The 22,626-nt window shown below is 49.4% G+C and overlaps 1 protein-coding gene across 8 annotated transcripts in view; it reads left to right on the top strand.

Moving 5' to 3' along the window:
* The window catches only part of MED15 (mediator complex subunit 15), an 84,706-nt gene that overhangs the window by 4,297 nt on the left and 57,783 nt on the right, over positions 1–22,626 (top strand). For 3 of the 8 annotated variants that reach the window (XM_073006984.1, XM_073006983.1, XM_037994758.2), the window contains exon 1: positions 9,155–9,173. The exons of the other annotated variants lie outside the window; for them this stretch is intronic. The gene's annotated coding sequence lies outside the window, so the exon portion shown is untranslated. Of the gene's footprint in view, positions 1–9,154; positions 9,174–22,626 lie in introns of those variants that run through there. 8 annotated transcript variants of the gene reach the window in all.

Below are 22,626 nucleotides of genomic sequence, written 5' to 3'. Positions count from 1 at the left end.
TATTATCAAGTGTTTAAGGTATTCAAAAATGAGTGGACTCCTCCCCGCCACTGTATTCATGACTAGCTCCTTCTTTTAGATGTCTGCTCAGTATCAGATACTCAGAGGATCCTTCCCTGCTTGATCTAAAGTGGGTCACCACCTCTGATATGTTTTATCTCAGCACTTTTTAGTTTCCCGTAGGACCTCATACCTATGAAGCTTGGTACCTGGTACACAAAACACTTATTGAAGAGTGGAAGGGGGCTGTGTGAGTCACCTCCTTTTTTTTTTTTTTTTGAGATGGAGTCTCACTCTGTCGCCCAGGTTGGAGTGCAGTGGTGCTATCTCAGCTCACTGCAAGCTCTGCCTCCGAGGTTCACTCCATTCTCCTGCCTCAGCCTCCCAGGTAGCTGGGATTACAGGCGCCCACCACCACGCCCAGCTAATTTTTCTTTTTCTTTTTTTTTTTTGAGACAGAGTCTCACTCTGTTGCCCAGGCTGGAGTGCAGTGGCGTGATCTCGGCTCCTGCAACCTCTGCCTCCCAGGTTCAAGTGATTCTCCTGCCTCAGCCTCCTGAGTAGCTGGGATTACAGGCAAGCACCACCAGACCTGGCTAATTTTTGTATTTTTAGTAGAGATAGGGTTTCACCATGTTGGTCAGGCTGGTCTCGAACTCCTGACCTCGTGATCCGCCCGCCTCAGCCTCCCAAAGTGCTGGGATTACAGGTGTGAGCCACTGCACCCAGCCGGGTCACCTCTTGTATTACAGTGGCATTCTTTATTTTTTAATTAATTTTTTTTTTTTTTGAGGCGGAGTCTCTTTGTTGCCCGGGCTGGAGTGCAGTGGTGCAATCTCGCCTCACTGCAAGCTCCACCTCCTGGGTTCACGCCATTCTCGTGCCTCATCCTCCCAGGTAGCTGGGACTACAGGCGCCTGCCACCATGCCCAGCTAATTGTTTTTGTATTTTTAGTAGAGACCGGGTTTCACCATGTTAGCCAGGATGGTCTTGATCTCCTGACCTCGCGATCCACCCGCCTTGGCCTCCCAAAGTGCTGGGATTACAGGCGTGAGCCACTGCGCCCGGCCTATTTTTTTATTTTTTAAGAGACAGAGTCTTGCTTTGTCACTTGGGCTGGAGTGCAGGTGTTGTGATCATAGCTCACTGCAGCCTCAAACTCCTGTACTCAAGTGATTCTCCAGTGCAGTGGTGTTCTTTACCTGAACCAGTGTACATTGTAAAGCTCTGGAGCCCCTGCTTTCTCCACTTGGTAGCTGTTCTTTTTTTTTCTTTTTTTTTTCTTTTTTTTTTTTGAGACGAAGTCTTGCCCTGTGGCCCAGGCTAGAGTGCAATGGCGCGATCTCAGCTCACTGCAACCTCCGCCTCCTGGGTTCAAGCAGTTCTTTGCCTCAGCCTCCCGAGTAGCTGGGATTACAGGCACCTGCCACCATGCCTGGCTAATTTTTGTGTTTTTAGTAGAGATGGGGTTTAACTATCTTGGTCAGGCTAGTCTTGAACTCCCAACCTCATGATCCACCTGTGTCGGCCTCCCAAAGTGCTGGGATTACTGGTGTGAGCCACTGCACCTGGCCGAGCCTTTCTTAATTGTATCCCTCATCAATGAAATGGTAGGAGGCCAATCTGTTTTACAGGTATGGTGGAAGGGAAAAATGAAGAGACCTCTGTACCAGCCTTTGCAGAGGTCTTGGGACTCAGTGGTGAGCTCCCTGCCACAACCTCCTGTGCCCTTGCAGGAGTAGGAGATTCTATAGTCTTGGAGAATGAAGGTAATACCCCGATACCCCAAGCCTGGTTAGGGAAATTAATGACACTTATTGGAGCCTGTGGGGAGGGTAGTTGGGAAATTGTTAGTAGGTTCATGTTGGCTTCTTTTTTTTTTTTTTTTTTTTTTTTTGAGACAGAATCTTGCTCTGTCACCTAGGTTGGAGTGCAGTGGCATGATCTTGGCCCACTGCAACCTTTGCCTCCCGGGCTTAAGCAATCCTCCCACCTCAGCCTTCCCAAGTAGCTAGTACTACAGACGCATGCCACCAGGCCCAGCTAATTTTTATATTTTGTGTAAGAGACAGGGTTTCACCATGTTTCCCAGGCTGGTCTTAATCTCCTGGGCTCAAGCGATCCACCTGCCTCGGCCTCCCAGAGGGCTGGAATTACAGGTGGGCGCCACCGTGCTTGCCTTTGTTGACTCTTCATTGAACATCTACTCTCCCTGCAGAAACTGCAGGATAAGCCACCCTTAGAACCAATTTAACTGGCCTTTCTGGGGCTTGGACTTCCTCACGGGATTGCTGGGTTAATGTTGAGCCTGTCTCTGGGCTATAGTCTCTCAGAGAACAAGCGTGCATGTGCAATGACTAGTGCTGCACCTGTCATACAGGTTTGTAGAAAATATTTAAGCTGTGAATGAACAAAAGGACCTTATCAGCTATTTTCTTTCAATTCTTTTTTATTTTTCTGTCATCTTTTTCTTGAGACTTTTATCCCTCCCACTCCTCTGTACAGCAGATTGCACATATAAAGATGAAATAAATAGTTGTCCATTGGGCAAAACAGTACAGAGAGGAGGTGACACAACTGGGAAAGGACAGTCCAGTATCTGGTGAAGTGCCAGAAGGGGTTCGGGGAAGCATGGAATGGAGCTGGGACTAGCAGGTCAGCCACCTCTTCTAGTGAAGCCTCCAGAGAGACGTGAGCTCCAAGTAAGACAACACAAGGAGCAAAACCTACAACTGAACAGCAACTTCCAGGAATCTAGAGAGGTCTTCAGAAGGATGGGGAGTGCCTTTAAACTTGCAAGCCAAGATTCAGCCTGTGGGTTATGGTCCTTGCCATAGGCAGAAGCCAGTGAGTCAGCCTTGGCTGAGCTTTTTCTGTGGCTTTTCCCACTCACAGCTCTGTGCCCTTCTGGTGCAGTTCCGGCCCTTGTTTTCCAGCATCATAGCCTGGTTGTCACCTAAGTGACTGCACTGGCTTACAGGTATCTGTGTATAACCTATTGCTAGAATGTCCATTCCTTAAGGCTAGGGGCCCTTTCTGTCCCTTTCTTCACATTCACAGTCCAAATACCCTATAGGGCTGCTCCTGACGGGCAAATAGGAAGTGATTGTTGAGCCTCTAGGCCAGTCGTGACAGTGACCTGAGCCCTCAGTCATCTGCTCAGGAGTTCAGGGCTTTCTCAACAGCAGCTGACATGCGGCAGGCATGCTATGCCAAGCCCTGTTGCAGGAGTTGACAGATGTTGACTCATCCCCTCTTCATGCCTGCTTTGTCAGTAGATGCACATGTTACTCCCATTTATAAGATGAGGAAAATGAAGCCTAGAGGAGAGGCCACAGCTGCTTAGAGTTACTCTGCATGTTGTAAATCAGGGGTGTCCAGTCTTTTGGCTTCCCTGGGCCACATAGGAAGAAGCAGAATTGTTTTGGGCCACACATAAGATACACTAACACTAATGATAGCTGATGAGCTAAAAAAATAAGTCGCCAAAAAATCTCATAATAAAGTTTTCGAAGGCCGGGTGCGGTGGCTCATGCCTGTAATCCTAGCACTTTGGGAGGCTAAGGTGAGTGGATTGCTTGAGCTCAGGAGTTTGAGACCAGCCTGGGCAACATGGTGAAGCCTTGGATCTACAAAAAATATATTTAGGCTGGGCACGGTGGCTAGCACTTTGGGGAGCCGAGGCGGGCAGATCACCTGAGGTCAGGAGCTCGAGACCAGCCTGGCCAACATGATGAAAACCCCGTCTCTACTAAAAATACAAAAACTAGCCAGGCGTGGTGGCGGGTGCCTGTAGTCCCAGCTACTTAGAAGGCCGAGGTAGGAGAATCGCTTGAACCCAGGAGGCAGAGGTTGCAATGAGCCAAGATCGTGCCACTGCACTCCAGCCTAGCGACAGAGGGAGACTCAGTCTCAAAAAAAACCCAAATATATGTATACACACACACATATATATAGTGTGTATATGTATGTGTATGTATGTATATATGTGTGCATATATATTATATAGATAACATATATAAAATTTTATATAAGTAACATATATATATTATATATATATATATATCCTCCTTGAGCTCAAGAGTTCAAGACCAGCCTGGCCAACATAATGAAACCCCATCTCTACTAAAAATACAAAAATTAGCCAGGCATAGTGACACACACCTGTAGTCCCAGCTACTTGGGAGGCTGAGGCAGGAGAATCGCTTGAACCTGAGAGGCAGAGGTTGCACTCACTCAAAATCATGCCACTTCACTCCAGCCTGGGTGACAGAGCGAGACTCCATCTAAAAAATAAATAAATAAATAAATAAATAAATAGTTGCTGAACCACAACAGGACAAGACAGACAAACCACCTTTTTTTTTTTTTTTTTTTTTTAAGATGGAGTTTCACTCTTGTTGCCCGGGCTGGAGTGCAGTGGCATGATCTCGGCTCACTGCAACCCCCATCTCCCAGGTTCAAGCGATTCTCCTGCCTCAGCCTCCCGAGTAGCTGGGATGGCAGGATCCTGCCACCATCCCTGGCTAATTTTTTGTATTTTAGTAGAGATGGGGTTTCACCATGTTGGCCAGACTGGCCTCGAACTCCTGACCTCAGGTAATCCACCCGCCTCGGCCTCCCAAAGTGCTGGGATTACAGGCGTGAGTCACTGTGCTCGGCCCAAACCACCTTTTAATTTTGGAAAGATAGGTTGCAGGCTGTTGGGAGTAGGGGAGCGAGAGGAGCAGCTCAGAGTTAAGCCAAATGTACTGGGAGACCCGGTAGAGAGGCCTGATGCTGGTGGCTTCTTTATAACTTTAGCAGCTCCCGTGGGTCATTGGACCCTAACAACAGAGGAAGAGCCAACCGGCAAGCCCCTTTGATCTTTGGCCTCTGCCAACCAGTACCCCTCAGACCTTAGCCCCCAGCCCTACCAGGTCCCTTTTGTAAGTGACCCCACGTGCCTACCACAGTCGCAGGCCCTGACATCCACCCTGACCAGAGGTCTTCCAGCTGTTACTGCTGTTTGTGATGCTGTGTCTGTGGCCAGTCAAGGACCCATGCTGGGCATCCCAAGGTAGGAAGGACCATGACCACATGGTTATCTCCCTGCCACTATCATGGCAGGGCTGTGGGGTACTAGCCCCCTTTAAAGCATTCCTTGGGACAGTAATTTCTGTTAAATATCTGGAGGGAAAACATTTTAAGGAATTTTAATGAATTTTTTAAAATTCCAAATGAAAAATTTAAATCACAAAACCAAATAGAATAAAGACCCCTATGTCCATATAGCCACCACTCTTCTTCAGTGATTATCAACTCTTGTTTCATGTACTTGATTGCCACACAATTATTATTACTTTTTTTTTGAGAAAAGGTCTTGCTCTGTTCCCCAGTGCAGCGGTACGATCATAGTTCACTGCAGCCTCCAACTCCTGGTCTTAGTGATCTTCCTGCCTTAGCTTCCCAAATAGCTGGGACTAAGGGCAGGTGCCACTACGGGCTGGCTAATTTTCTATTTTTTTTTTTTTTTTTTTTTTTTTGGTAGAGACCAGGTCTTGGTTTGTTGCCCAGGCTGGCCTTGAACTCTTGGCTTCAAGTGATCCTCCTGCCTTTGCCTCCCAAAGTGTTGGATTACAGGCATGAGCCACTACTCCTGGTCCTCCCCAGTTATTTTGATGCCCAGAATGTTTTAGTGGCTGCCCACTGTCTGTGGATTCTGTTCTTAGTCTTGACCCTTCCTGCAGCGTTTGCACCTGCCTGCCAGTTTCTTGACCTGTGCTCCATCATACCAAGCTGGCAGTGGACCCTCAGACAGTCTCAGTTCTTGCTCCCTGCTCTGCATCCAGTTTTTTTGCCTGCCTCAAAGATCCTTCCTTTCCGTGGCTGAGCGGTGCAGCCGTTCTCCAAGGAGGCTGGGCCTTCCGCTGCCCCCACCCCCGTGCTCTTTTCACAGGCTTGGTGAGGAGTTTCTAGGTTGCCCTTGGGTTGTTTGAAGGCTTATCTCCTCCTGGTCTGAACTTCTCAGGGCAGGAACTTGAATCAATCATTTCCTGCCTCTCAGGAGTGCTGTAGCAGGGGGATTGCTAAGTCTGTCCAGTGCCAGTTTTCTGAGTACTGTTATAGGCCCATTCAGCTGCTATGGTGATGGGGGCTGTCCTGAGGGGACATTCACCTCAGGTAGAGATGGCAGAAGCACCACAGGAAGATGCAGGCAACCAGCCAGCTCAGCTGGGGACACTTAAATTAGAGCCATTTTTTCTGGAAGGCCTTTTGGCAATACTGTTTATACCAGTACCTTAAAATGTCTATTTCCTCCAAGGGCACAATCAGGAAAGTATTCAAAACCTGATGGTGATGAGGATGCTCATTGCCACATCATTGTCTCAGGAGTGGGATGTGTGAAACAGACCAACAGTGGGAGCTTGGTTAGAGTTGTAGCTGCAGGCGATGGGCTCTGTGCTGCTGTTGACATTGACGGGAGGGACTGCCATAATGCGTCAACATCGACAAGTGCTTGTTACCAAGCAGGATGCATGGTACAGGCTGAGTTTTATTAAACAGCTGTCTTTAACTGTTATGAATGATTTTAATTTTTTCTTTGTTTCAGATGGAGTCTCGCTCTGTCGCCCAGGCTGGCGTGCAGTGGCGTGATCTTCCCTCATTGCAGCCTCCGCCTCCCAGGTTCAAGCGATTCTCTGCCTCAGCCTCCCGAGTAGCTGGGATTACAGGCTCGCAAAACCACACCCAGCTGATTTTTGTATTTTTAGTAGAGATGGGGTTTCATTATATTGGCCAGGCTGGTCTCAAACTCCTGGCCCCAAATGATCTGCCCACCTCGGCCTCCCAAAGTGGTGGGATTATAGGCGTTAGCCACTGTGCCCAGCCATGATTTTAATTTTCCATGTAATTTTCACTACATGTATACCTGTGTGTATTTTTGTCAAGAATGAATGCATATTGCTTTTGTCATCAGAAATCTTTAGATAGGGTGGACCTGTCTGTAAGTGAGGTGGCTATAGCTAGTTATCTGAGGTGGAAAATCACTGTGTGCTCTGTATTCAGGATATGTGACCTCTCTCACCTGGGCCCTCAATGCCAGACCAGCCTTCCCAAGATGATTCCATCCTTTCCATCCGTGCAAGGGAGCTTGAGGCCCTTTCCCTTTCAGTTTGACACTGTCCTTCCAAGTTACTTTTCTTCATATTGGCACGAGAGCTTTGTGCCACACCATGCCCTCTCTGGATGCTGTAGTGGCTGGCTCTTCCTCTGTCTCTGTGACCCTTTTCTCTGGTGAAGCTTTGACCTTGGCTTCATCCCCTCCAGTTGACCCCTGATGGTTAGCTCAGCCTATGGTGGCTCCAGAGCCCTCATTGAGTGCATCCTAACGTGAACTGAACAGATTAACTATTTTTTGCCTTGCCAACAGCATTGGAAATTCCTTGAGTGTGGTACCTGGAACCATAGCTCTGTGTCTCTTGTAGTTCTTAGCACAATATCTTGGCCTAGATGAAGTACATAATAATTATATGTAGGGTTGTGGAAAGCAGTGCTGGCTTTAATTAAATCCTGCCATGGTTTTGTCCGTCAGTGCTACCTAAACCATTCTGAACTTCTCATTTTGAACTTTTTTTTCCCTCACAGCTTGTGATGGTTGATTTTCTTTTTGAGACATTTATTTATTTATTTGGCAGGGTCTCACTCTGTCACTCAGGCTGTAGTGCAGTAGCGTGATTGTGGCTCGCTGCAGCCTCCACCTCCGGGGCTCAAGTGATCCTCCCACATCGGCCTCCCAAGTAGCTGGGACCACAGGTGTGTGCCACCATGCCTGGCTAATTTGTGTATTTTTTGTGGAGACTGGGTTTTGCCATGTTGGCTGGTCTCCAACTCCTGGGCTTGAGTGATCTGCTGCCTCCACCTCCCAAAGTGCTGGGATTACAGGTGTGAGCCACTGTGCCTGGCCCTGAGACATTTATTTAAAGACAAAGGGGAGTACGGGCTAGAGAACAAACGGGAATAGAATAAGAGCCAAGGCATAATTACCTCTAAACGGTCACCCTGTAAGGGAGATGTTCGCCTCAACTTTAGTAATGACTTTCTAGCCTAGGTGCAGGGCTGTTAATAGAGGCCCCGTGATTGGGTTAAGCAGCTTGACGTGCAGTAACTGTTATTTAGGGCAGTGAGTCCTTGGAGAAGATGGTTTACCTTTTTTCCAAGCCCCATGTCTCCTTATTTTGAGGGTGTTTTTATTTTTATTTATTTATGTTTTTTTGAGACAATGTCACTCTGTTGCCCAGGCTGGAGTGCAGTGGCATGACCTTGGCTTACTGCAACCTCCACCTTCTGAGTTCAATCAATTCTCGTGCCTCAGCCTCCTGAGTAGCTGGGATTACAGGCCTGTACCACCACACCTGGCTAATTTTTGTATTTTTATTACAGATGGGGATTTCACCATGTTGGCCAAGCTGGTCTCAAACTTCTGACCTTAGGTGATCTGCCTGCCTCGTCCTCCCAAAGTGCTGGGATTACAGGTGTGAGCCATTGCACCTGCCTGAGCTTTTTATTTTGAGAATATTTCAGATGTACAGAGAGTTGCAAGGACAGTAAAAGCACTCAGGCATCCTCTTCCCCGGGATTCACCAGCTCGTTCTCACTTATACCATCTTCCCATACTCCCTGGGGGCCCCCTCCTTCTGGACTCTGTTTCCTTTTATTTGTTTCTGTCTTTTTTTTTTTAATTTTTTTTAACTGGCCCTTCTCTTTGGCAGGATTTGTTTTAATCCTTGGCCCCAGCATCTTCTCTGAGCTCTGTGCCTATGAATCTGGGGGAGAGATAGGGGCTCACATAAGAGTGAAGTGTGAGCTGGAGGTTTGAAGGGGAATGAGGGACATCTGGGCCAAAGGCAGGGGACCAGCAAGACCCCCACCCCTGGAACTTCTGTTCTTCCCAGCCTGAGTACCCCCTTGTTCCTTCTTGTGTTGGTGGGCTCTTGGGGCTTGGTGAAGGCAGTGCTTGTAGGTTAAGAAGTGACTCATCCCACACCCCTATTGCCCTTCTCTTCTGCTCTTTCCAATCTTCCTTTCAGTCCTTCTCATCAGACATGACCTTCGAGGAAGTGATCTGGCTGCCATGTGTGAGATGGAGCCCCTGTTGTGAAATAGAACTCAGGGTTCGTCCTCAGAAGCCCCGGTAGGTCACCATACGTTCTGCAAGTGCTGTCAGTCTGCTTTCATTCATGTGAGGGAGAAGTCCCTGTCAAGTGCTCTGTAGTAGGCGTTCAGGCCAACCAAAGGACAGGGCAGGGTCCTGGGGCACGGGGCTCAAAGCTCTTGCTTATTTCATGGGGTATTTAAATTGAGGTATAATCCCTATCACAGTAAACGATACACGTGCCTCCAGTCTTGAGTGTGCCACCAGAGAACTGTTCATACTCCTCAGATTTGCATCCAGCCAGGGCAAACTGCACCACTCTTCTGACTTCCATGGCCAGGGAGACATTTGGAATCTCTGCAATCACACTCTGTGCCATCTTTTTTTTTTTTGAGACAGGGTCTGCCCTATTGCCCAGGGTAGCGTGCAGTGGTGCAATCTTGGCTCACTGCAGTCTCGATCTCCTGGGCTCAAGCAATCTTCCCACCTCAGCCTCCCCAGTAGCTGGTACTACATGTGCTCACCCCCACGCCCTGCTAATTTTTGTGTTTTTTGTAGAAATGGGGTTTTGCCATGTTTCCCAGGCTGGTCTCGAACTCCTGGGCTCAAGCAGTCCACCTGCTTCAGCCCCCCAGAGTGCTGGGATTACAGGCCTCTGTACAATCGTGTGCATCATGTGTGAAATTTATCCTCACAGGCAGCAGCAGTTCTTTTTTTTTTTTTTTTGAGACAGAGTCTCGCTCTGTTACCCAGGCTAGAGTGCAGTAGCACAATCTTGGCTCCCTGCAACCTCTGCCTCCTAGGTTCCAGCAATTCTCCTGCCTCAGCCTCCCGAGGAGCTGGGATTATAGGCACACACCACCATACCTGGCTAATTTTTGTATTTTTATTTCATTTGATTTTTTGAGATGGAGTCTTGCTGTGTCGCCCAGGCTGGAGTCAGTGGCGCGATCTCGGCTCACTGCAAACTCCGCCTCCTGGGTTCATGCCATTCTCCTTCCTCAGCCTCTGAGTAGCTGGGACTGTAGGCGCCCGCCACCATGCCTGGCTAATTTTTTTGTATTTTTAGTAGAGATGGGGTTTCACCGTGTTAGCCAGGATGGTCTCCATCTCCTGACCTCATGATCTGCCCACCTCGGCCTCCCAAAGTGCTGGGATTGCAGGTGTGAGCCACTGCGCCCAGCCCTTAATTTTCGTATTTTTAGTAGAGATGGGGTTTTACCATGTTGGCCAGGCTGGTCTCGAACTCCTGACCTCAGGGGATCCACCCACCTTGGCCTCCCAAAGTGCTGGGATTACAGAAGTGAGCCACCGTGCCCAGCCTTTTTTTTTTTTTTTGAGACGGAGTCTTGCTCTGTTGCCCAGGCTGAAGTGCAGTGGCCCGATCTTGGCTCACTGCAAGCTCTGCCTCCCAGGTTCATACCATTCTCCTGCCTCAGCCTCCCAAGTAGCTGGGACTACAGGCACCTGCCACCACAAATGGCTAATTTTTTTTGTAGTTTTTTAGTAGAGTTGGGGTTTCACCATGTTAGCTGGGATGGTCTCGATCTCCTGACCCCGTGATCCCCGACCTCAGCCTCCCAAAGTGCTGGGATTACAGGTGTGAGCCACCATGCCCGGCCTTATTTATCTATCTATCTGCTTTTGAGACAGAGTCTTGCTCTGTTGCCTACGCTGGAGTGCAGTGGCTCAATCTCAGCTCACTGCAACCTCTGCCTCCAGGGTTCACGTGATTCACCTACCTCAGCCTCCAGAGTAACTGGGACTACAGGCGTGCACCACCGTGCCTGGCTAATTTTTGTATTTTTAGTAGAGATGGGGTTTCGCCATGTTGGGCAGGCTGGTGTTGAACTCCTGACCTCAGGTGATCCACCTGCCTTGGCCTCCCAACATACTGGGCTTGTAGGCGTGAGCCACCGTGCCCAGCCTGTTCTTGTTTATGATGTGTTATTCCATGGAGGACTCTGTTCCAGATTACTTTTTTGTTTTGTGCCTAATGAACTTTGGTGTTCCAGGTGTTGGCTACATGAAGGCAACACCAGGAATGACTTTGGTCGTGTCTTCTGATAAATATATGCACTTAATTCTCTGGGCTGTGCACCTAGAAGTTAAATAGAGGGCTGGGTCGGGGATGTGTCTCTTAGCATATTCTGCTGAACACTCTTCCCAAGTGGTACTAGTTTACATTCCCACCAGCAAAATGTGAGGGAGTTCCACTTGCTAGACATCCTTGCCAACACCTGGCATTGTCAAGGAACCTGCCTTTATAACAGACTCTGTCATTGATTTTGAATGCACATTGAAATTTACTGGGTTCAGTGACAGTAGGAATGGAAAAGATGATTTAAAAAAAGAAAAAAAGGAATGGAAAGGATGATCTAGGAGGGAGGGAGCCCACAAAGAAATAAGTGGTAGGATTTGGTGGTTCCATGTGTGAATGCTCGTGTTCTGTGTGCATGTGTCTATGAATTTGCAGGAGGAAGGGAGGAGGAAGCCACTGGTATGCACTCCACCAGTTCTCCTGCCGCAGCCTCTCTACTGATCTGAGGGCTGGGTGTAAGGTGATGATGTGGGGAGTGGGTGCGGGTGAAATTTCCAACAGCCAGTGGGAGATGGGGAAGCAAACCTGGGAAGAGCAGCCTGCTGCAGGAACAAGTGGGTGGGCCGCCCTGGAGGCTGGATGAAACCCATCTGCCTAGGTGGGGATGGCAGAAGGAGCAGAGCAGAGAACTCCAGAGCAGGGCTGTGGTGGGCAGAGCAGATGTGAAGAAAGACTGTGGGATGAGAGGAGGGGGCATGGTGGAAACCATCAGACTCCAGTCATGGCATCCCTGGTCCCGTCTCTCCCTCCTGTTTTGGTCAGTAGCTTCAGGACTTGTGGGTGTAGTCCTTCATTCCATTCCAGATAACATTGTAGAGGACTGAAAAACAGGAAGGTGTTTTCCATACTGTCTCCCCAGAGCTGGCTGTTACTGACATATTGATATATTTCCACCAGTCCTGTGTGTGCTTATAGCTTGATATATATGCATTTTAAATATGTAAATACATATACACATGTATTTTTAAACTGAAACTAGGCTGTGACTGTGAGTTCAGTTTTGAGTTACAGGTTTCCCATGGCTTAAGTTGTGTTCTCTCCCAGGATGGAGTCTGGCTGGGACCTGCATGCTCACAGCCCAGGTTCACATGAGGTGTGGATCATGCACAGTCATCCCACAGGCTTGAGATAAGCATTTGACTTCCTTTTAAAAAAAAAAAAAAAAAAAAAAAAAAAGTTCATCATGGACTTTTTCAAGTGTTCCCAGAAGTAGAGATAATAGAAAAATGGTCTCCCAACTACTCTGAGAGTTAGCAACATATGGCCAGTGTTGCTTCACCCACCCTTCCTCACCACCTCCTGGACTATTTTAAATCACATCCCAGACACCAGATGATTTCAACTATGAGTACTTGAGTGCAGATCTCTAAAAGATCGAGCTTCCCCACCCCCACCAAATACCACAGAGCCATGTGAGATCAGCATTTGGGTTGGCAGATCTCATCCTTGCCACATGCTTTTCTGCTGGTGAGTGGGGACACTTTCAGGCTAGACCTAGGGAAGGCCCAGGCCAGCACCAGGACAGAGATCTCAAGGCCTTTCCAGCTCTGCTGGTTCTTTAGAAGTCAAATCAACAGATTGGAGTATGTGAAGGAAGCTCGTGTATTCTTCTGAACTAGCTTAGACAATAGCACACAGTTTGAAGGACAGCAGCCTTTTCTGCAGGTTAGTTCTTTCAATGATCTCGTTTACTGGGAGTTGAGAGATCTTGAGAATAGAGGCAAGAAAGTGTCATCAAGCAGTCCAGAGGAGTGTACAGTGTTTGAAGTCTCCTGTATTGGTATGATTCGAGATTTTCTTTCTGCAAGACCAAAATATCCATTCCTACATGTGGGTGGAGAGTTAAATTCTGAAGTATATATTTTTATCTTGTTAAAAAACACTTTTATGTTTCTTTAAAAAGCAAAAGAACCAGAATGTAGAAGTTCCAGTAAAGGAAAAGTTGCAGTCTGTTTGGGATACAGTTTGACAAATGTGCTCTCAGCTACCTGAGAGGTGGAGAGGCCGTGTGTTTGCTTTGGGTACATTGATGACTAAACAATCGGTATCTCATCATTTCCTGCCTTAGAGATGAAACCACCTGGGCGGTGGGGCAGTAAATTGGCTGCAGGATTGGAAGAAGTCTAGGGACAGTGTGGGATGCCACCCTATAGCTGTCTAGAGACCTCGTGAAGGTCAGAAGGCTAGATGAGAACAAGCCCTGCACTGGTGGAGGACAGGGAAGGGGCTTTTCTGGCTGGGAGTGTGGTGAGGCATTTGAGCTGCAGCCAGAAGGCACCTCTCAGATTGGTGGGGGTGGGAGGAACTGCTTTGCCTGTGCCATTGGCCTCACTCACTTGGAGGTCCCTTCCAACTCCATCCATGCGCTGACTGTGGGACCACTTGCAGAAGGAATATGTGGCAGGTTTTTTGTTTTTTTGTTTTGAGATGGAGTCTAGCTCTGTCACCCAGGCTGGAGTGCAGTGGCGCGATCTCGGCTCACTGCAACCTCTGCCTCCCGGGTTCAAGCGATTCTCCTGCCTCAGCCAAATGAGTAGCTGAGTTTACAGGCATGTGCCACCACACCTGGCTAATTTTGTATTTTCAGTAGAAACGGGTTTTCTCCATGTTGTTCAGGCTGGTCTCAAACTCCCCACCTCAGGTGATCCACCCATCTCAGCTTCCCAAAATGTTGGGATTACAGGTGTGAGCCACTGCACCCGGCCACATGACCCTTCTTAATAGCTATTGTTTGCTGAGTATTTCTCTATGACACTCTTTATGTGCATTTTGTCATTTAATTTTATTAAAAAAATTTTTTTTTTTTTTGAGACAGGGTCTTACCCTTTTACCCAGGCTGTAGTGTAGTGACACGATCTCGGCTTGCTGCAGCCTCCGCCTCCTGGGCTCAAGAAATCCTCCCACCTCAGCCCCCAAGCTGCTGGGACTACAGGCATGCACCACTATAACTGGCTAAGTTGTTGTATTTTTTTGTAGAGATGGGGTTTCACTATATTGCCCAGGCCTGTCTTGAACTCCTGGGCTCAAGCATGAGCCACCACTCTCAGCCTCATTTAATTTTTAATTACTTTAAATTTTATCAACATAATATATCACATAAACTGTAAAAAGACAAGAAACTACCGTGGTTCCAACGCTGCCAGTTCTCCCCAGAGGTAGCAACTGCCTTTACATCTGAGCTTTCTTCCGGCATATACCTCTGATTCTAGGTAATAGGCGCGTGCCGCTCTTGCAACTTGGCATTTTACATTTATCTGTTGGCTTGCTCTGTAGCTCCCTTCCATCGCCATTATCTCTGCTTCTCCTCCCTCATTCTTCCAGTGTTTTACTTTCTGCATAAATCAGTAATGAATGTTTATGTTTTCTGCCTACACAAATGATATTCAAAGCTGAGCATAGTGGTGTACTGCAATTGCTTGTTAACTTTTTTCCTAGGAAAGAATTGCCTTTTGAACACTGTTTGCCCAGTTTTCCGTGTATCTATTTCTATTCTTCCTTTATTTTCCGGTTGCCTCTCAGTACAGTTATCTTCAGGCTTAGTGCTAGTGGGCTGTCTGTCAGTTTCAGTTCAAACCTGTGGTCTCAAGTGATCCACCCACTTTGGCCTCCCAAAGGAGGTGGGCGGTGACCCTCTTGGACCTCCCTTCTGGAACCCTCTAGGCAGTGGCCGCAGGCATGGTGTGACAGCCCTCAGCGTGCTTGTCTGTTGTTTGTCTGTCCAGACTAGGACTGTTGTCCTCCTTTGTTGGGTCCCTTGTTTCCTATATCCCGTGTCTCATCCTTTGTGATTTATTCCCTCATTCTGCTAGTTTCCTGAGAAGGGACTCCTGGGAATTAACTTTCTGGAGACCATGCCAGTTTGGGTGCATCTAGGCCCCCTGGTGGGACATGCTAACTGGGGGATTTAAAATGACGTTCCACTGTGCTGCTTTTGTGCTGGCCTTGTCTTTCTCCTGAGGTGCTGGCTCTGAGCCTCACAGTGACTTGCCTTGATCCCCAAACTCAAGTCCTGCTCTACTCGGGAAGTTCCCTTGAGTCATTTCAGGGGAATCTCACTCCCTACACTTCCTCTGCTGGAGTGTTTAATGTTCACTCTTTGGGCCTCTAATTTTATCTTTTATCTCCTGTTTTCTATCTCTTTTTCTTTTAGCTCTGCTCTCTAAGTGATTTCCACAATTTTGTCTTTGACCTTTCACTGCTAACATGCTTTTATTTCCAAGAACTCCTTTTTTTCCTTTTTCATAGTCTGACTTTTCCCTTTTTATAGCACCCGTTCCTGTTAAATGGATACAATGTAGTATAATATTTATATGTATTATAATAAATTCTGTTTTTTTGGTAAATTTTCACTTTATTGCCCAGGCTGGAATGCAGTGATATGTTCATGGCTCACTGTGGCCTCGAACTCCTGGGCTCAAGTGATCCTCCCACCTCAGCCTCCCAAGTAGCTGGGACTATAGGCATGCACCACCACTCCTGGCAAGTATTTTTATTTTTTGTAGAGATGGGATCTTGTGATGTTGCCCAGGCTGGTCTCAAACTCCTGACCTCAGCCGGATGTGGTGGCTCACGCCCGTAATCCCAGCACTTTGGGAGGCCAAGGCAGGCGGATCACAAGGTCAAGAGTTCGAAACCAGCCTGGTCAATATGGTGAAACCCCATCTCTACTAAAAATACAAAAATTAGCTGGGCATGGTGACACGCGCCTGTAGTCCCAGCTACTTGGGAGGCTGAGGCAGAAGAATCACTTGAACCTGGGAGGTGGAGGTTGCAGTGAGCCAAGATCATGCCACTGTACTCCAGCCTGGGCAACAGAGCGGGTCTCTGTCTCAAAAAAAAAAAAAAAAAGCAACAAAATCAAACTCCTGACCTCAAGTGATCCTCTCGTCTCAGCCTCTGAAAGTACTGAGATTACAGGTGTGAACCACTGCACCTGGCCTAATAAATTCTACATTTCCTTCTTGCTGAATTTCTGTTACCTTAAATTACTCTTTTCTTTTGGGGTCTTTATTGGCCATGTTAATGACAGTTGGCTGCCCTTGGCTGGTTGCTTACTCTGAGAGGGGCCCTCCAAAGCCTAGGAGTCTCTTCCAGCATGTGAAGCTTGTTGACTGGGAACTTCATTGAAGGCTCATCTGGCTGCAAATTCTGAGTCCTTCCTCCAGAACAATGGTCCCCAACATTTTTGGCACCAAGGACCGGTTTCACAGAAGACAGTTTTTCTACAGACTGGCAGATGAGGATGGTTTTAGGATGAAATTGTTCCACCTCAGATCATCAGGCATTAGACTCTCATAAGGAGTGTGCGACCTGGATCCCTCACATGCACAGTTCATAGTGGGGTTTGTGCTCCTATGAGAATCCGATGCCACCGCTGATCTGACAGGAGGCGGACCTCAGACGGTAATGCTTGCTCACCTACTGCTGTGAGACCTGGTTTCTAACAGCCCACAGACCTGCACTGGTCTGTGGCCCAGGGATTGGAGACCCTGCCCTAGAGCATGGTCTAACAGACACCGGGCTATGGGTGAAGGCCTGGCTGCCAGCCTGCTGCTCACTGGGATGGAGGAGGCTGATGGGCCAGTGGGTCTCGGCAGTTAGTGTGCATCAATCTAGTCACTCAGACCAGAGCACGGATGACCACGCAGTCCACCTCTCTCAGTGTCCTACCTGTGCCTTTTCAACTGGGTGGTTGGCCCCCTCATCCAGTGACTATCTGTTTCATGCTTTTCCAAAGAGTATACCTCCTGTGGTCACCTGGTGTGGGAGCAGCTACCCACAGTATGAATGTGGAATGTGGGGGATACAGGGACAGCTTTAACCCTCTGTCCCAGAGCACGTGTTGCAGCCTGGCCACAACCTGGCAAAGACCTAGGGCTCTCCCCCTCCTCAGTGTTACTTAGGACTCTGGTTTCTTGGTCCTCTTACTGTGTACATTACCACTGGGCCATCAGCTTTCCAGCTTCTAAAAGGCTGTTGAGGCGACCATTTCCATTCTTCTTTTTTTTTTTTCCCGTGGTTTTAGGATGGAAGGGAATTAAATGTGCAGATATGGTCCCTCATTTCAACTTGGAGGTTCATATTTGTTATTTATTTATTTAGAGACAGTCTCACTCTGTTACCCAGACTGGAGTGCAGTGGTGCTATCTCGGCTTACTGCAGCCTCCACCTCCCTGGTTCAAGCAATTATCTTGCCTCAGCTTCCTAAGTAACTGGGATTACAGCCACACACCACCATGCCCAGCTAATTTTTATATATATGAGATAGAGTTTTACTCTTGTTGCCCAGGCTGGAGTGCAATGGCTTGATCTTGGCTCACTGCAACCCTTATCTCCCGGGTTCAAGCGATTCTCCTGCCTCAGCCTCCCAAGTAACTGGGATTATAGCGCACACCACCATGCGTGGCTAATTTTTGTATTTTTATTTTTTATTTTTGAGACCGAGTTTCACTCTTGTTGCCCAGGCTGGAGTGCAGTGGCAGGATCTCGGCTCACTGCAACCTCCGTCTCCCGGGTTCAAGCCATTCTCCTACCTCAGCCTTCCAAGTAGCTGGGATTGCAGGCACCATGCCCGGCTAATTTTTTGTATTTTTAGTAGAGATGGCGTTTCACCACGTTGGCCAGTCTGGTCTTGAACTCCTGACCACAGGTGATCCACCCGCCTTGGCTCCCAAAGTGCTGGGATTACAGGCGTGAGCCACCGTGCTCAGCTAATTTTTGTATTTTTAGTAGAGACAGGTTTCACCGTGTTGGCCAGGCTGGTCTCGAACTCCTGACCTCAAGTGATCCACCTTCCTCTGCCTCCCAGATTGCTGGGATTACAGGTGTGAACCACCACACCTAGCCCCAATCTTTTTTTTAATATGGGAAAATCTTTTTTCCTTTATGATGTCTGCTTCTGGTGACATGCTTAGGAAACCATCATCCTGATACTGTCTAACTCTCCTTCTGTTGTCTTTTGGTCCTCTGTGATTTAGGTTTTCAACACATAGGGTAAGGGTCCCACGTACAAGCTGTGGGCTCCTGTCCCAGGTGGGCAAGCAGACTGCACACACAGGCAGCAATTTACCAGGAGGCTTCTTGGGTGGGGTGAAGTGGAGCTGCCAAAAATTTATTCTGCCCTATGAGAGTTCACTTGATTGATAGGTGTTGTGTTTCTCAAAAATAGAAGAAACTCACAGAAGTTTCCTTGGAGCAGAACATAAATCTGTCCCATAAATGGCTAGGAGGAATCATCCTGTCCCCCTGAGGTCAGGAGGGTGAGTCTCTGCCCCAGGGAGGAAAGCACCTTCCTGCTTTAGACACTAGCAGGAGGACAGAGAAGCTGGCCGTCCTGGGAATTCATGCCCGCATTCAGCAATGGGAAAGTAGTTAGACCAGGGAAGGGGGCCTGGCAGTGTGGCAGGGGGAGCAGTGGTAAAGAGGGTGGGGTCAGGGGAGAGGCCTCATTCAGAGGGGAGAGGGTCCTTGGTGGGAACCAGGGTGGGTGTGGAGGGAAGAGTCAGGGCGTGGAGCGGAGCAGAGCAGAGCGGGAGTTGGGGTGGGGAGGCCAGTTCATGCCTCATCAACATGTCTGTGTGAGTGTCCTTCCTGTGGGCTGTGGGGCTGGCCTCAGGGTACACTGCAGGTGACTCAGAGCTCCAGTGGGAGGGTGGCTCTGCCTGAGGGAGCTGCACATGCTCATTGGTCCATTGTCTGCTAGGGAGGGGGTGACAATAACCTCAACACATGGCGGAGGTGTTTTGGGATGCTGTCCTGTTGCACATTTGGGCAGGTTGTTGCCTGACTTATTTCTTTAATGCATACCTAGCACTTCCTGTATGTCCAGTGCCTTATAATATTAACTACTGTCATCCTCAGGGCCACCTGTGAGGTCGGCACTGTCCCCACTGTCTGTGCAAAGGAAGGACAGGGAGGCGCTCCCAGATGGGTTGAGGGCAGACTGGGGCAGCTTACCTCAGGCCTTGCTGGCCTTAGCAAGCTTTGAGCTTGATGCCCTGTGCTCCTTCCCTAGGATGCTCAGTTTGCCAGTTTTTTGCTTTATCTTATTCAGATTACAAGGACTGGGACTGGGCTCTTGTTGACAGAGTTTCCCAATTTGGAATAGGAAGGAGGTGAGGAACAACAGGCCCATGCTGGGCAGAAGCCCTGCAGACCCGGCCAACACTGGGCCTGTCCTCACTGCCTGGTCCTCTCTGTGCACCTTCATCCTGGCCACAGCCTCTCAGAGCCCTCCTTTATGAAGAGGCCACGCTTTGGGGGAGGGAGTGCCTCTCCCAAGACGGAGAGCTGGTGAGTGGCTAGGTTGGAATTTGAGCCCAGGCCCCTCCTCCTCTGCTTCCTGCCAGGCCCAGCTGCCTGCCCCAGCACACACCTTCCCCCAGGCACCCTGTCCTCCACTGCCAGGACGTGCTTGTTTGAGGCCTGGTTTCCCCCATGGCTGCCACACTGATTCTCCGTTCTGCACGTTGTGTCCCATCAAAATGCATGACAGTACCACTCCTTGTATTAAAAAGAGCCAGTTATTTTGCCTGGCAGTGATGACTGCCTGCTGCACACAAAAGTGGATGCCGTTGTCTCTGCTCTCAGGGTGTTCTTGGTATAGTGGGACTGGCACACGGGAACCAGAGATTCCTCCAGGAAGTTCCACAGACATGGGTGAGGTGGCTACAGGGTTTCTGTGCAGCTGACAGCAGGGGTGCCTGGGTGGGAGCAGGGTGGGATAGTCAGTTAATGTGCCAGACAGTAGGTCATCGTCCCCGGGGCCCTGGGGAGAGTGTGTGGGGCAGGTGCAGGAGTAGGTTCCTCGGTGGGCTTCTGGACAGGCTGCCTGCCCTGCTGGTGAGGAGCGAGGCTCAAGGCAAGCAGGGGCTTGGGTTGCTTCCCACACTCAGTGGCAGTTGCTCACTGGCAGTCATGTGACCTGGGGAGCTGGTGAGGCCGTGGGGATAGGAATGGGAACGGGAGACAGAGGCCCTTTGGGAGGAATTGCCACAGGTGCAGTAGGAGTTGGGGCAAAGATTGGAACTTTGGAGAATTAAAGGCGGCAGTCAGAAAGTGAAGGGGGTTCCCAAGTTTCTGGGATGTGCACTTGGTGCTGGGAGATCAAGACACCAAGAGCTCAGGCAGGGTCAGGCAGTGCCATTAAGACACACCATGTTCTGGGGACAGTTCTGGACAGTAGGACATCCTCATACCCCCTGGTGGGGGAGCTCCAAAGGCCTGTAATGATGAATCCGTCCCCTGGGAGGCTTCTGTCTAAGCTAGATACCAGTTGAACCCTGACTGAGTGCACAGACATAGCTATGGCAACCAGCTAGACCATGGCCCAAGGCAGAGCATGGGAGCCCAGTTCACAGCAAGGGACTGTGTGCTCTGAGCAGGTAACAACCCTTGTGTTCAGAGGTCTGGCTGGTCGCAAACAGGGAGTGGCTCCCTGCCCCCTTCGTCAGCTAGTGCGAACACCACCCAGGCAGCCTTGGGTTCTTCGGCGGCCGCCTCATAGGCCTGTACTGTTTTCGAACCTGTTGCTTATGTTGGACAGGACTGTGGCAGGACAGTCATCGAGGGTCTTCCCTTGTGAGCTGACACCAGTCTGCTCCCTGCCCTCATCTGGCTGGACGGGCCCTCGTCTTCCGGGCTTGCTTGTGTCGGGGCAGAGCTCACCGTGACAGGTTGGTTCTCTCTTCTTTGTCTGAGGCTGTGCTCCTTGCTCCATGTTTGGGGCTGTCTCCTTGTGTGATAGTTTCCTTTCATTTCGTGACAGTGGCTTGAAGGGTTTTGTTTTCAGGAGACAGAGACTGAGGAGTAGCCATTCGGGTCTGGCTGCTCAGGAAGGCATGCTGGGGATGGCGGCAGAGCCCAGCTTAGGGAGATCAGAAGGGGGCTTTGGGAGCAGCCAGTCCTGTTCTGAAGGTGGGCCTGGGTCCTGCCTGCAGCCTCCCGCAGCAGGCGTGTTAGGTCTAAGGGAGGAAGGAAGGGGACTTGACCTCAGCATGAGTATGAAATGGGTGCCCTCATGGAGTCAATGCCCAGGTAGGGGATGCCTCTGAAAAGCGCCAGGCCAGCTGGAGAGGAAAGGGCAGGCATCAGCGGGGAAGTGTGGGGGATTAGCTGCAGAGTTCCTGGGTTCTTTTTCACTTTATCTCTTTTGTGGCACATGATCTTCAAACTAGAAACAGGAGCAAAGACGTTTTTAAAAATACAGTTGACAAAACTGCAAACCGCATAGGGTCTGTAACTGGCCACCAAACCTGCTGGGCCTCCATGGGTGGATGCTGTGGAGAAGATGTGGGAGTGACATTGCACAGTGCTGCTGTTTGGAGCCCTGGCCTTGCTGGAGGAGCACCTTGCTCCTCGGCCCCACTCTGACCCCCTGAAGCTCATGCAGAAGTGGACATTTATCCCAGCTCAGTTTGGCCTGTCAGGACTTGCCTGTTTCCGGCCTCCAGCTTGGTCCATGCTCCTCAGGCTCTGAGTAGCTGACAGTTGGTGCTCACAGTGTCCACATCATCTGTGACGTTACCCAGGACAGGACGGGCTCATCCACCAGCACATCCCCTGGTGTATGGTGCCACCTTGCCTTCAGCTTACCAAGCACATTTCTTCAACCTGGTCATCCTATCACCTCAAAGCTATTGCACTAAGCTGTGTTTCTAGATCCTGTCTCTCTGACTGTGCCAGGTGTCTCTGCTGCACCAAGACAGTGTCTGTCTGGGGCCTGCCAGTCTGCTGACACTCTCAAAAATGGCCAGTAGCAGCTCAAAAGGACTGCTTTTGTATCAAGCCTGGCTTTGCTCTCTGATCGCTGTTGGTGGGCACAGGGCCCATCCGTGTAACTGGTTGTCACTTCCCAGATTCTTCTGCACCTTCTCTATCTCTGACTCCTGGTCACATCCGCCACCGACAGCCTCCCCACTCCTCACAGAACCAGCCTCCAGGCTGTCCCGCTTGGCCTGCAAGTGCTCCCCTGCTGTTTCTACTGCTCTCCCCTGGGTCTCCCTATTGGTTCCAGTGCTTTGGGAGGCCAAGGTGGAGGATCACTTAAGGCCAGGAGTTTGAGACCGGCCTGAGCAACAAAGGAAGACCCTGTCTCTACCAAAAAAGTAAAAAATAAAAAAAATTAGCCAGGCATAGTGACACATGCCTGTAGTCCCAGCTATCTGGGAGGCTTTGGTGGAAGGATACTTGAGCCCAGGAGTTTGAAGCTGCAGTGAGCTGTGTTTGCACCACTGCGCTGAACCTGTGACAGAGCGAGACCTTGTCTCAAAAAACAAAAGAAAAAGAAAAAAGGAAGGTGGGAAGAACAGGTATGCTCTTGAAGGGCATACCTGCCTTGAGGGGCACAGGTGAGACAACCTTCAGGAAACAGGCCTGTGCAGCCACTTCTAT

This window comes from Chlorocebus sabaeus, chromosome 19 (assembly GCF_047675955.1).
Source record: "Chlorocebus sabaeus isolate Y175 chromosome 19, mChlSab1.0.hap1, whole genome shotgun sequence".
Taxonomy (NCBI): Eukaryota; Metazoa; Chordata; class Mammalia; order Primates; family Cercopithecidae; genus Chlorocebus; species Chlorocebus sabaeus.
Note: the sequence above shows the minus strand (reverse complement) of the source record. Positions and strands in the feature narration are given on the sequence as shown.